Below are 10,473 nucleotides of genomic sequence, written 5' to 3' on the forward strand. Positions count from 1 at the left end.
CCAGCTCATGATGGGTAGTTCAGGTCACATAGTAACTTGGTGTCCTATTGTCAAACGTTCAGTTTCCACTAAGGCCCAAAACCAGGCCAAGAGCTGTTTTTCAAAGGGAGAATAGTTGTCTGCAGATGATGGTAGAGGTTTGCTCCAAAATCCGAAAGGTCTCTTCTGTGTTTCACCTACAGGGGCCTGCCAGAGGCTCCAAACAGCATCTCAATCAGTCACAGACACCTCAAATACCATCAGGTCTGCTGGATCATACGGTCCAAGTGGTAGAGCAGCCTGCACAGCAGCCTGGACCTGTTGTAGGGTCTTCTCCTGTTCCAGGGCCCCACAAAGCTAGCAGCTTTCCGAGTCTCTTGGTAAATAGGCCTATGTAACACACCCAAGTGAGGGATGTGTTGTCTCCAGAATCCAAATAGACCCACTAAACGTGCTTCTTTCTTGGTTGTAGGAGGGGCCAGGTGCAATAACTTATCTTTCACCTTAGAAGGAATATCTCTACATGCCCCACACCACTGGACTCCTATGAATTTCACTGAGGTAGATGGTTCTTGAATTTTGGTTGGATTTATTTCCCATCCTCTGATATGCATATGTGTTATCAATGAGTCCAAAGTGGTTGCTACTTCCTGCTTGCTTGGTCCAAATCAGCATAATGTCATCAATATAGTGCACCAATGTGATATTTTGTGGAAGAGCCAAACAATCAAGATCCCTTCTAACTAAATTATGACACAGGGCAGGAGAGTTAATGTATCCTTGAGGCAAAACTGTGAAGGTATACTGTTGGCCTTGCCAACTGAAAACAAATTGCTTCTGGTTGTCCTTATGGATAGGTACTGAGAAGAAGGCATTTGCCAGATCAATAGCTGCATACCAGGTGCTAGGAGATGTATTAATTTGTTCAAGTAACGGAACTACATCTGGTACAGCAGCTGCAATTGGAGTTACTACCTGATATAGTTTTCGATAATCAATTGTCATTCTCCATTATCCATCTGTTTTCTGCACTGGCCAGATAGGAGAGTTAAAGGGAGATGTGGTGGGAATCACCTCCCCTGCATCTTTCAAGTCATTGATAGTGGCACTAATTTCTGCAATTCTTCCAGGAATATGATACTGTTTGTTATTCACTATTTTCTTTGGCAGAGGCAACTCTAAAGGCTTCCATTTAGCCTTTCCTACCATAATAGCCCTCACTCAGTTCAGGGAACCAATAAGAGAATTCTGCCAACTTCTGAGTATCTCTATTCCAAGTATACATTCTGGAACTGGGGAAATAACCACAGGATGTGTTCGGGAACCTACTGGACCTACTGTGAGTTGGACATCAGTAAAAACTCCATTAATCACCTGCCCTCCATAAGCCCTTACTTAAACTGGAGGGCCACAATGCTTCTTGGGATCTCCTGGGATCAGTGTCATCTCAGAACCAGTATCCAATAGACCCTGGAAAGTCTGATTATTTCCTTTCCCCCAGTGTACAGTCACCCGTGTAAAAAGCCGTAGGTCCCTCTTGGGAAGAACTGGAGAAATGGTAACAGCAAAACTTTTAGGTGTCTTATCAAGATCCTTCCTCAGCGGAACCTGGTCACCCCTTCATTCAAGGGGTTCTGGATCTGTAAACTGGCTCAAATCTGGCTGAGATTTCCTTTTACCATGATCTAATGTAGCCTTTCTTTTATTTGTTTGAGAATTTTTCTGCTTATACAGATCAAACAGCTATGCAGTAGGCTTCCTATGTATTTCGTTCCTGGAAACACCATGATTGATTAGCCAGTACCAAAAGTCCAAGCGAGTCATGCCATTATAAATTTCACCTCTCCTGTGCTGACCATTACTGGGTATGTTATTATAAATATTGTTTCATCCACGCTGTCCATTATAATAACTAGGATCACCTTGTCTCTGGCGATTCAATGCTGCCACCTGGCCCGTGTTACCTCAGAATCCAATTAAACCCATTGAATTTAATTCATCTAATTGAGTAGAAGCATCTCCAATGCTAAGGCATGGCACCAGGAAAAGGGGAAGAACAAAACCCTTCGAATGTGCTGGTGCCCTTCTCACCAGTTTGTGTTTTATAGAGCTGGTAAAGGGCATATCTTCTGGACCTTCCCATTGTGGAAGATTAGGTTTTACACAATATATCCACTCTAGCATTGCAATTTCCCTAAGTCTTAAAATTCCTTCATCAACACTGTCTTAGTTAGGGTTTCTATTCCTGCACAAACATCATGACCAAGAAGCAAGCTGGGGAGGAAAGGGTTTATTCGGCTTACACTTCCATACTGAAGTTCATCACCAAGGAAGTCAGGACTGGAACTCAAGCAGGTCAGGAAGCAGGAGCTGATGCAGAGGCCATGGAGGGATGTTACTTACTGGCTTGCTTCCCCTGGCTTGCTCAGCCTTCTCTCTTATAGAACCAAGATTACCAGCCCAGAGATGGTCCCACCCACAAGGGGCCTTTCCCCCTTGATCACTAATTGAGAAAATGCCTTACAGTTGTATCTCATGGAGGCATTTCCTCAACTGAAGCTCCTTTTTCTGTGATAACTCCAGCTGTGTCAAGTTGACACAAAACTAGCCAGTACAAACACTAAGCCAAAGAATATCAGGCATCTTTAAGTCATTTCCAGTAGGCCATCTTTTGATAAACACTTCAGCCAACCATTCAAACAAACTTTTGACATCTTTTTTTAACTGTGTGAGCTTCCGTATTAAACCTAGAATCTCCACTCAGAGGGCCCATGTCAATAAACTCAGTCTGCTCTAGTTTTATGTTACTTCCACCCTTATCCCACACCCTTAAAATCCATTCCCACACCTATTCGCCAGGTTTCTGCTTGAATGAATTAGCAAATTCATTAAGTTCCTTAGTGGTATAGTGAATTTCCTCATGAACTACACTTTCTCCCTCCCCTCTAGGAGCCTGTTTTGCTTTGAGTCTGGTTACAGATCTAGAAGAAACTGTTGGTGGGCCTTGTCTGGCATTTTCTTCAGTGAAAGTCACTGCTGGTTTATCAGACTCTGCAGAATTAATTTCCTCATGTGGGGAAGGCATTATTTCAAGGGGTGGGGCTGAGGGTACTACTTCCTCAGGTGGGGCAAACCCTTGAGGATCTGAAGATTCAAAATTCTCAGTTTCAACATGGTCTTCCCACACACCCCCATCCCAAGTTATAGGATCCCATTCTTTGCCAATTAGTGCCCTTACTTTAACTGTCAACATACTCTGAGGCTGAGACTTGAATTTTCGCTGTAGTTCAGCCAACCTTACAATGAGGGTTTCAGTTTGATTTTCTTCAACTTGAACTCTATGACTGCAGGAGAGAAGATTCTCTTCAAGGACACACTTAGCAACTTTTAGATCATTTACTTGTGTCTGGAGCCTTTCGATGTTATCACACAACTCCTTCCTTTCATTCATCATTTTTTCCTCAGATGCTAAGAGCAGCCAGCCAGTAAAATCATTTTTCAATTTTTTTCCCCATCTTGTAGAAAGCTTTGTACACCAAATCATCTAATTCATCAAGAAAATCAAGGGCATTAGCTTCTTTAAGTTTGAAATATAGTTTCAACCATGGGTCTTCAAAATTCTCTGAGTTCCCAGGAGGGAGAGAATCTGGAGAGGTTTCAGTAGTTGAAAGTGCTGGTGGCTCAACAAGCCAATTCCAGCATTTTAAAAGATTCATCCTTGTACTTATGCTCCTCTAGAGCCACTCCTGGTACCAACTTCTGTATTAGTTAGGGTTCTCTAGAGTCACAGAATTTATGGATAGTCTCTATATAGTAAAGGAATTTATTGATGACTTACAGTCTGCAGTCCAATTCCCAACAATGGTTCAGTAGTAGCTGTGAATGGAAGTCCAAGGATCTAGTAGTTACTCAGTCCCACACGACAAGCAGGTGAGGGAGCAAGAGCGAGACTCCCTTCTTCCAATGTCCTTATATTGTCTCCAGCAGAAGGTGTAGCCCAGATTAAAGGTGTGTTCCACCACACCTTTAATTCCAGATGACCTTGAACTCAGAGATTTAATCTTCTGGAATCCATTGCCACTATGCCTCAAGATCTCCATACCAAGATCCAGATCAGAAACTTCTATGTCCCAGCCTCCTGATAAGGGTCACTGGTGAGCCTTCCAATTCTGGATTGTAGTTCATTCCAAATATAGTCAAGTTGACAACCAGAAATAGACACTTCACTACCTAAGTCCATAGTGATGAGAAAAATAAGTAATCCAAATGGGAGCACTGATTTTTTTCCTACAGTTGCTAGTTGTGAAAGACTCCAAAACTCCCAAAGGGAGGCACTTACTCAAGCCTCGGGTCAGCCGCGCACCCAAGAAGACACTGAGACCGGTACTTAAGATGTATAGAGAGTAAGATTTAATACAGCAACGACAAGAAAGCACATAAAAGCACATATACCAGATATCTGGGGTCGAAACTCATGCAGCAGGTGCAGAGGAGATTCGGCAATTAGCCCAAACTTTTCACAAGCTTTTATAGGAAGGAGGCAAGGGGGGAGCAGGGCAGGGAAAATACAGGTTTTACGTCACTAAGTGATTCAGCCAAGGGTTTTTCCAAAGTGCTTTTGCAACCGCGTCCCACACTTTGGCCATGTACTTGATTCATTGGAACTGAGGTTTTTACTCACACCCTTATCTCAAAAATGTCCCTGGCACAGTCCTTAGTTGGGAGGGGTTGGACTGGGTTCGTTCCAGGAGACCCTTATCTCAGAAATGTCCCCGGAACAGTTTTCATTTGAGAGGGGGTCTGACTCTGGTGTGAGAGTTCAGAATGTACTCTGGGGTGAGAAGTTCTGGTGGTCAGTAATTTTCCTCTTTCATTCCCCACTCCTTCTAGTGAGTAATTCTAATCTTAGAATTTCAGAAGTCTATATTTTTATGCGGAGAATACTGCATTTACTCTATTTTAACATGGGAACAAAAACAGAATAAGAAGCATTAGTAAACAGAACTAGGCAGGGGCCCTTTTAGCGAGGCTTGAGGGTCTGGGCATGATGTAGGTGCACGTAGATCAGATCTCTGGCTGGAACTGGTGAGATGTCCTTGGGATACCCAGCTCGTTCACTGTCTCAGCTGTTGGGATCCCTGGAGCAATGTCGTCCGCGTACTCAGTCCAATTTTTCCCAGTTGTGACCAGACCACCTGCAAGCCTTTTAACTTAGCATACAGATCATTATTATAACAACATAGGTTTAAACACATCATTTGAGACTATGATGGGCATAGGAGTTTCATAAAAGATCTTAAAAAGAGTAAAACTGAATACGTTTGAATAGGGCATAGGGAAGGAACACCAAGTCTGTGCCAGTCTCCACGATTAATTTTGTCAAGGTCTGTCATAGAGTTTTAAACTAATTTATTTTATCCTGAGCTCTGAGGTCTATACACACAATGTAATTTTTATTTGACCTCTAAATACTTGGCCACACCCTGACTTACCTGGGCAACATCATCTGACACTATTGCTTTTGGCACTCTGAACCTTGGAAAAATTTTCTTCAATAATCTTCTTGATGACTATGTGAGCAGTCTCATTTATCCATTTTGAGAACGTTTTTTCTCAGTAAAGTTTATTTCTCAGTTGATGTCAGGTCTGTCTTTTCAAGGGAGGGCTAGTTTTCTTTCTTTCAGTTTTTACCATTTTATACAGGGTTTCTTTTACCAGTCTTAATTTGTCTATAACTTGATAGTCTTCAGACTGCCAGGATCATTGCTCTTTGGGATGCCTGTTTTTGGCGGTTAGATCTGCCATCTGATTTCTTTTGTTCACAGCATCTTAGGTCTTTTTCTGTAGATGTCAACAGCTCTCTTTGTCTGTATATTGTTCCATACAGTGGCAAAAGCATACCTGCTGTCAGTGTAGACTTTTATAAAGCTTGTATCAAAGCCACAAGTTTATCTTTTTGGGCTGAAGTCCCTTTAGGGAGGCTGCTGGCCTAGATCACTTGCTTTTTGTCCACCACTGCACTGCTGTCCCCGCCTTCCGCTTACCTTCAATCGTGAGGCTACTGCCGTCCATGTACCAGCTCAGCATATAGGGTAAAAGGCTTAGTCAGATCTGGCAAAGCCAGAGCGGGGGCTGCAAGCAGGGCTGCCTTTATGCTGTCAAAGGCTTTTTGGTGTTTTTCAGTCCAGGTGAATGGGACTTTTTCTTTCTGCAAAAGCCCGCCGTCCCCAGAAACTCACGTACTTGGCGCGGGGTGGTGGGGGTTGGGATCAGCATCACAGTCTTTTTTCTGGCCTCGGTGAGCCACCGCTTTTCGTCGTCTCGGCACCTCGGTACGACATAACTGAGCTTTCTTGGCTGATACCCGGTACCCCAACTCACCCAGTTCATTCAGGAGCTTCTAGGAGGGCCAGAATTTCTTCTTTGTCTTTGATGTCTCTGCCTTCAGCCAACCGCAGGGCTTGGGTTAGTGCCAAGAGTTCATGTTTTCCAGAGCATTAGTCAGCCATCGGTCAGGGGGCTGAACCACACTTTTAGGGCATGTGCCAAGTTTTGTCTCAGAGTCAGTTTATCTGCGTCCTTGACCAGAAGCCACTATGTGCAGACAAGCAGGTCATCTTACAGTCACCAGGTCTAATTTTCACAAGTATGCCACCGGTCTTTTTCAGGGTCCCAATCTCTGAGTAAGAACCTCTTTGGCAATACTTTTGTTCTCAGTCACATCTAGGAGTCCCAAAGTTAGGGACAACATTAGGGCAGTCTCAATAGCATCTAAGGCCATCCAAGGTTGTTCTTTATTTTTTTATACGAAGGGCTGTTTATCTTTTTAATTCAGCAAAACCTGGAATCCACAGTCTGCAAAGGCCCGCAGTGTCCAGGAACCTTTTAAACTTGCTTTGCATTGGTCAGTGGAGGAATATGAAACACAGTCTCTTTTTAGCTGCTTTTAACAGGTAGGCCACCGGTCTCTTTTAAGGACTCAGCCTCTGTGTTAGCACCCCTTCTGCTTTTTCTTTACTTTCAGCCACAAACAGGTGAAGGGTTTGGTCATGAGGGGGGGCTCCTCTTCTTTTTGTTAGGACAGTCTCTCACCCAGTGCTCTTCTTTTTCAACAGCAAACACTCTGATCTTTAGCCAAAAGCTTTCTTTTTTCTGTTGCCAGGTACTAAATTTTCTAGTCTCCCTGACTTTTGTGACCAGCATTTCATTTCTCTTATCTTTTTAGAAAATTTTCTGGCTCCTTATTTTTTACAGATCATCTCTAAGTGCTAGTATTATTAGCAAGTGTCACTTTGCTAGGTTCTAGTCTTTGTCATTTATCTCTCTTTGCTCCTGTTTCTTAACTGCAATGGAGATCTCATATAATGTCTCTCTTTCTATCTATATATATCTCTTTCTTGTCTTTGCTTACTTTGAATGTTATCTAATTATTACATCTATATTCTGTCACTTAACTTTTTTCATAGTTTACCTCTTTTTACTGTTAGGTCAGATTGTCGGGGCACTTTATAGTCCCACAGAGACGAGACCTCATCAGAGCCTGGCAGTTAGACCCATAGGTGCTCCTTACCTTGGACAGAAGAAGCCCCAAGTGAGTGGTCTCCCTCACCGGAGCTTAGAACAAACTCACACAGCTCAGGGCAGTGCCTGAGAAGAGAAAACACATGGGGCAGAGAAGGGAGTGCAGTTCTCACATCAGACCACTGATATTTCAAAATGAACACAATTTTTTCTGTTAACAGTTAACAAGAGACAGGATACAGGGGGCAGGAGAATGAGCCTTTCTCCCACCCAGGAGGCAGGCAAAGGCTGAAAACAGATCCTTTGATGTGAAGAGCCCAGCGCTGAGTCTCCGCCGCGCGCAGGAAGCGGCGTAAACTCCTGGGAGTGGCAAACAAACGCTGGCAGGCAGAGGCAGCAATTTAACTATTTAACTACCTGATAGATTCCTGGTGCTCTCTGCACTGTCTTTGGGGAGGGAGCACGCAGCCAGGCCGGCACAAGGGAGTGCGGGTAGACTCTGGGGGGGGGACCAAAAGAGGGACGCTGTAGTCGGCCCCTCCCCAGCTGTGGCAGGCTTCACGGCCACTCCGGGACTGGCAGGCGGGGGCCGGCAGGCCGCTGCACTCACTATCAGCATTTTACAACTCATTCGCAGGGCACAGACAGCCTCCGTTGCTGCTGTGTCTGCAGAACTCAGAACCTCAGCACCACTGTGGCAGCTCTGGATCTCAGAGCTCTTTTGAGCAGTCTGGGGAGGACCGGCCTGGTGGTTTTCTTTCCTTTTTTAAAACCATTGCTGACAAATTCTGTCCTGACGTCAGTCCAAGTCTACAGTCGACAAAGGGTTAACACACACACACACACACACACACACACAGTCTTGTCACGTGGCCACAAACAAACACACTCGTCCACGCCTGGACTTATACAACCAGCCAAACACTATTTTCTGACGGGGTCGGATTCCACATTGACTCCTTTTCCTGATAGGGGTGGGATTCCACATCCACTCCCGCCCTGGCAGAGAGAACACTCTCTCTCTCCTTCACTCTGCCAGGCAACAGCCAGGTCTTTTTGACTGTTCTGTACCCTGGGCACTCCTTCCAGGGTCTCCCTTGGAACATCTTTTTTGGGGTGCAGACTGTGAGGCCATAGACAGTCGTCCTCTCACAGCCACTGCCAGAATAAACCCACAATCTCAGAATACACAAATGCAGCAGTTCCACACCTACACACCCAGCAGATTGTCCCATTTCTAGAATAATAGCAGACACGACAAAAGCAGACACGAGACTGAGATAAGAAGAAAAAAACCAAAGCACGAGGTGGGACTCGAACCCACGATCTCGCAACCTGAAGCACGAGGTGGGACTCGAACCCACGATCTCGCACAGAGGCACGAGGTGGGACTCGAACCCATGATCTCGCAACCTGAAGCACGAGGTGGGACTCGAACCCACGATCTCGCACAGAGGCACGAGGTGGGACTCGAACCCACGATCTCGCAACCTGAAGCACGAGGTGGGACTCGAACCCACGATCTCGCACAGAGGCACGAGGTGGGACTCGAACCCACGATCTCGCAACCTGAAGCACGAGGTGGGACTCGAACCCACGATCTCGCACAGAGGGGTCCACTAAGCGTCCTTAGTCCTCCCCTTGTCCTCCTGGGACGTCTCCCAGGGCGCACAGACGGTGGACACCTGGACACGTCTGTCCTCTCCACACTCTACGCTCCTCCCCGGAGCGCGGTCTCACTGTGCACATTGCACACTGAGCGTCTGCAAACCCGAAACTGCGATCGCACCAGATACAGAATGGCCTTCCTGGCCTCTCAGAGACAAACAAAACACAGACACCAGACCAAAACAGAACAGTAAATCTTACTTCTGAGTGGGTCCAGGACTTCTGGGTGGTCGCGCTGATTCCCGGCCAACGCACCAAATGAAAGACTCCAAAACTCCCAAAGGGAGGCACTTACTCAAGCCTCGGGTCAGCCGCGCACCCAAGAAGACACTGAGACCGGTACTTAAGATGTATAGAGAGTAAGATTTAATACAGCAACGACAAGAAAGCACATAAAAGCACATATACCAGATATCTGGGGTCGAAACTCATGCAGCAGGTGCAGAGGAGATTCGGCAATTAGCCCAAACTTTTCACAAGCTTTTATAGGAAGGAGGCAAGGGGGAGCAGGGCAGGGAAAATACAGGTTTTACGTCACTAAGTGATTCAGCCAAGGGTTTTTCCAAAGTGCTTTTGCAACCGCGTCCCACACTTTGGCCATGTACTTGATTCATTGGAACTGAGGTTTTTACTCACACCCTTATCTCAAAAATGTCCCTGGCACAGTCCTTAGTTGGGAGGGGTTGGACTGGGTTCGTTCCAGGAGACCCTTATCTCAGAAATGTCCCCGGAACAGTTTTCATTTGAGAGGGGGTCTGACTCTGGTGTGAGAGTTCAGAATGTACTCTGGGGTGAGAAGTTCTGGTGGTCAGTAATTTTCCTCTTTCAGTTGCAATATTTAAATTGACAATATGTCTTTCTAACAGGCAAGAATTTTTGTCATAATGAATATTGTGAAACCTTCAGTAGTAGAGCGTGTTTCTTTGTGCATGTTTTTAGGTATGTTAACATGTGTGTGCATATACATGTATGGAGGTCTACTTGCATTTTTATGGGTGCCTAAGTGGGGTCCAGAAGCCAGTCTTGAAAGTTATTATCAGAAAGACAGCCTACATCCTACACTGAGTCTTTCAATAGCATAGCTTACAAATTATGGTATATAATATGTGACCAATATATATATGTGACCAAAAAAGTCACAGGATCTTCCTTTCTATGTCTTCCCAACTTTATGATTACAGATACATATGATATCTGTTTTATGTTGGGGTCCTAGAGGAGAAATTTAAGTACTCCTGCTTGAGTATTTTATGGCTGGGATATCTCTTCATTTATAAGAGATATACTAATCTCATCTCTTGGATA

Source organism: Mus caroli, unplaced genomic scaffold (assembly GCF_978045245.1).
Source record: "Mus caroli unplaced genomic scaffold, Mus_caroli_1 scaffold_7, whole genome shotgun sequence".
Lineage (NCBI taxonomy): Eukaryota > Metazoa > Chordata > Mammalia > Rodentia > Muridae > Mus > Mus caroli.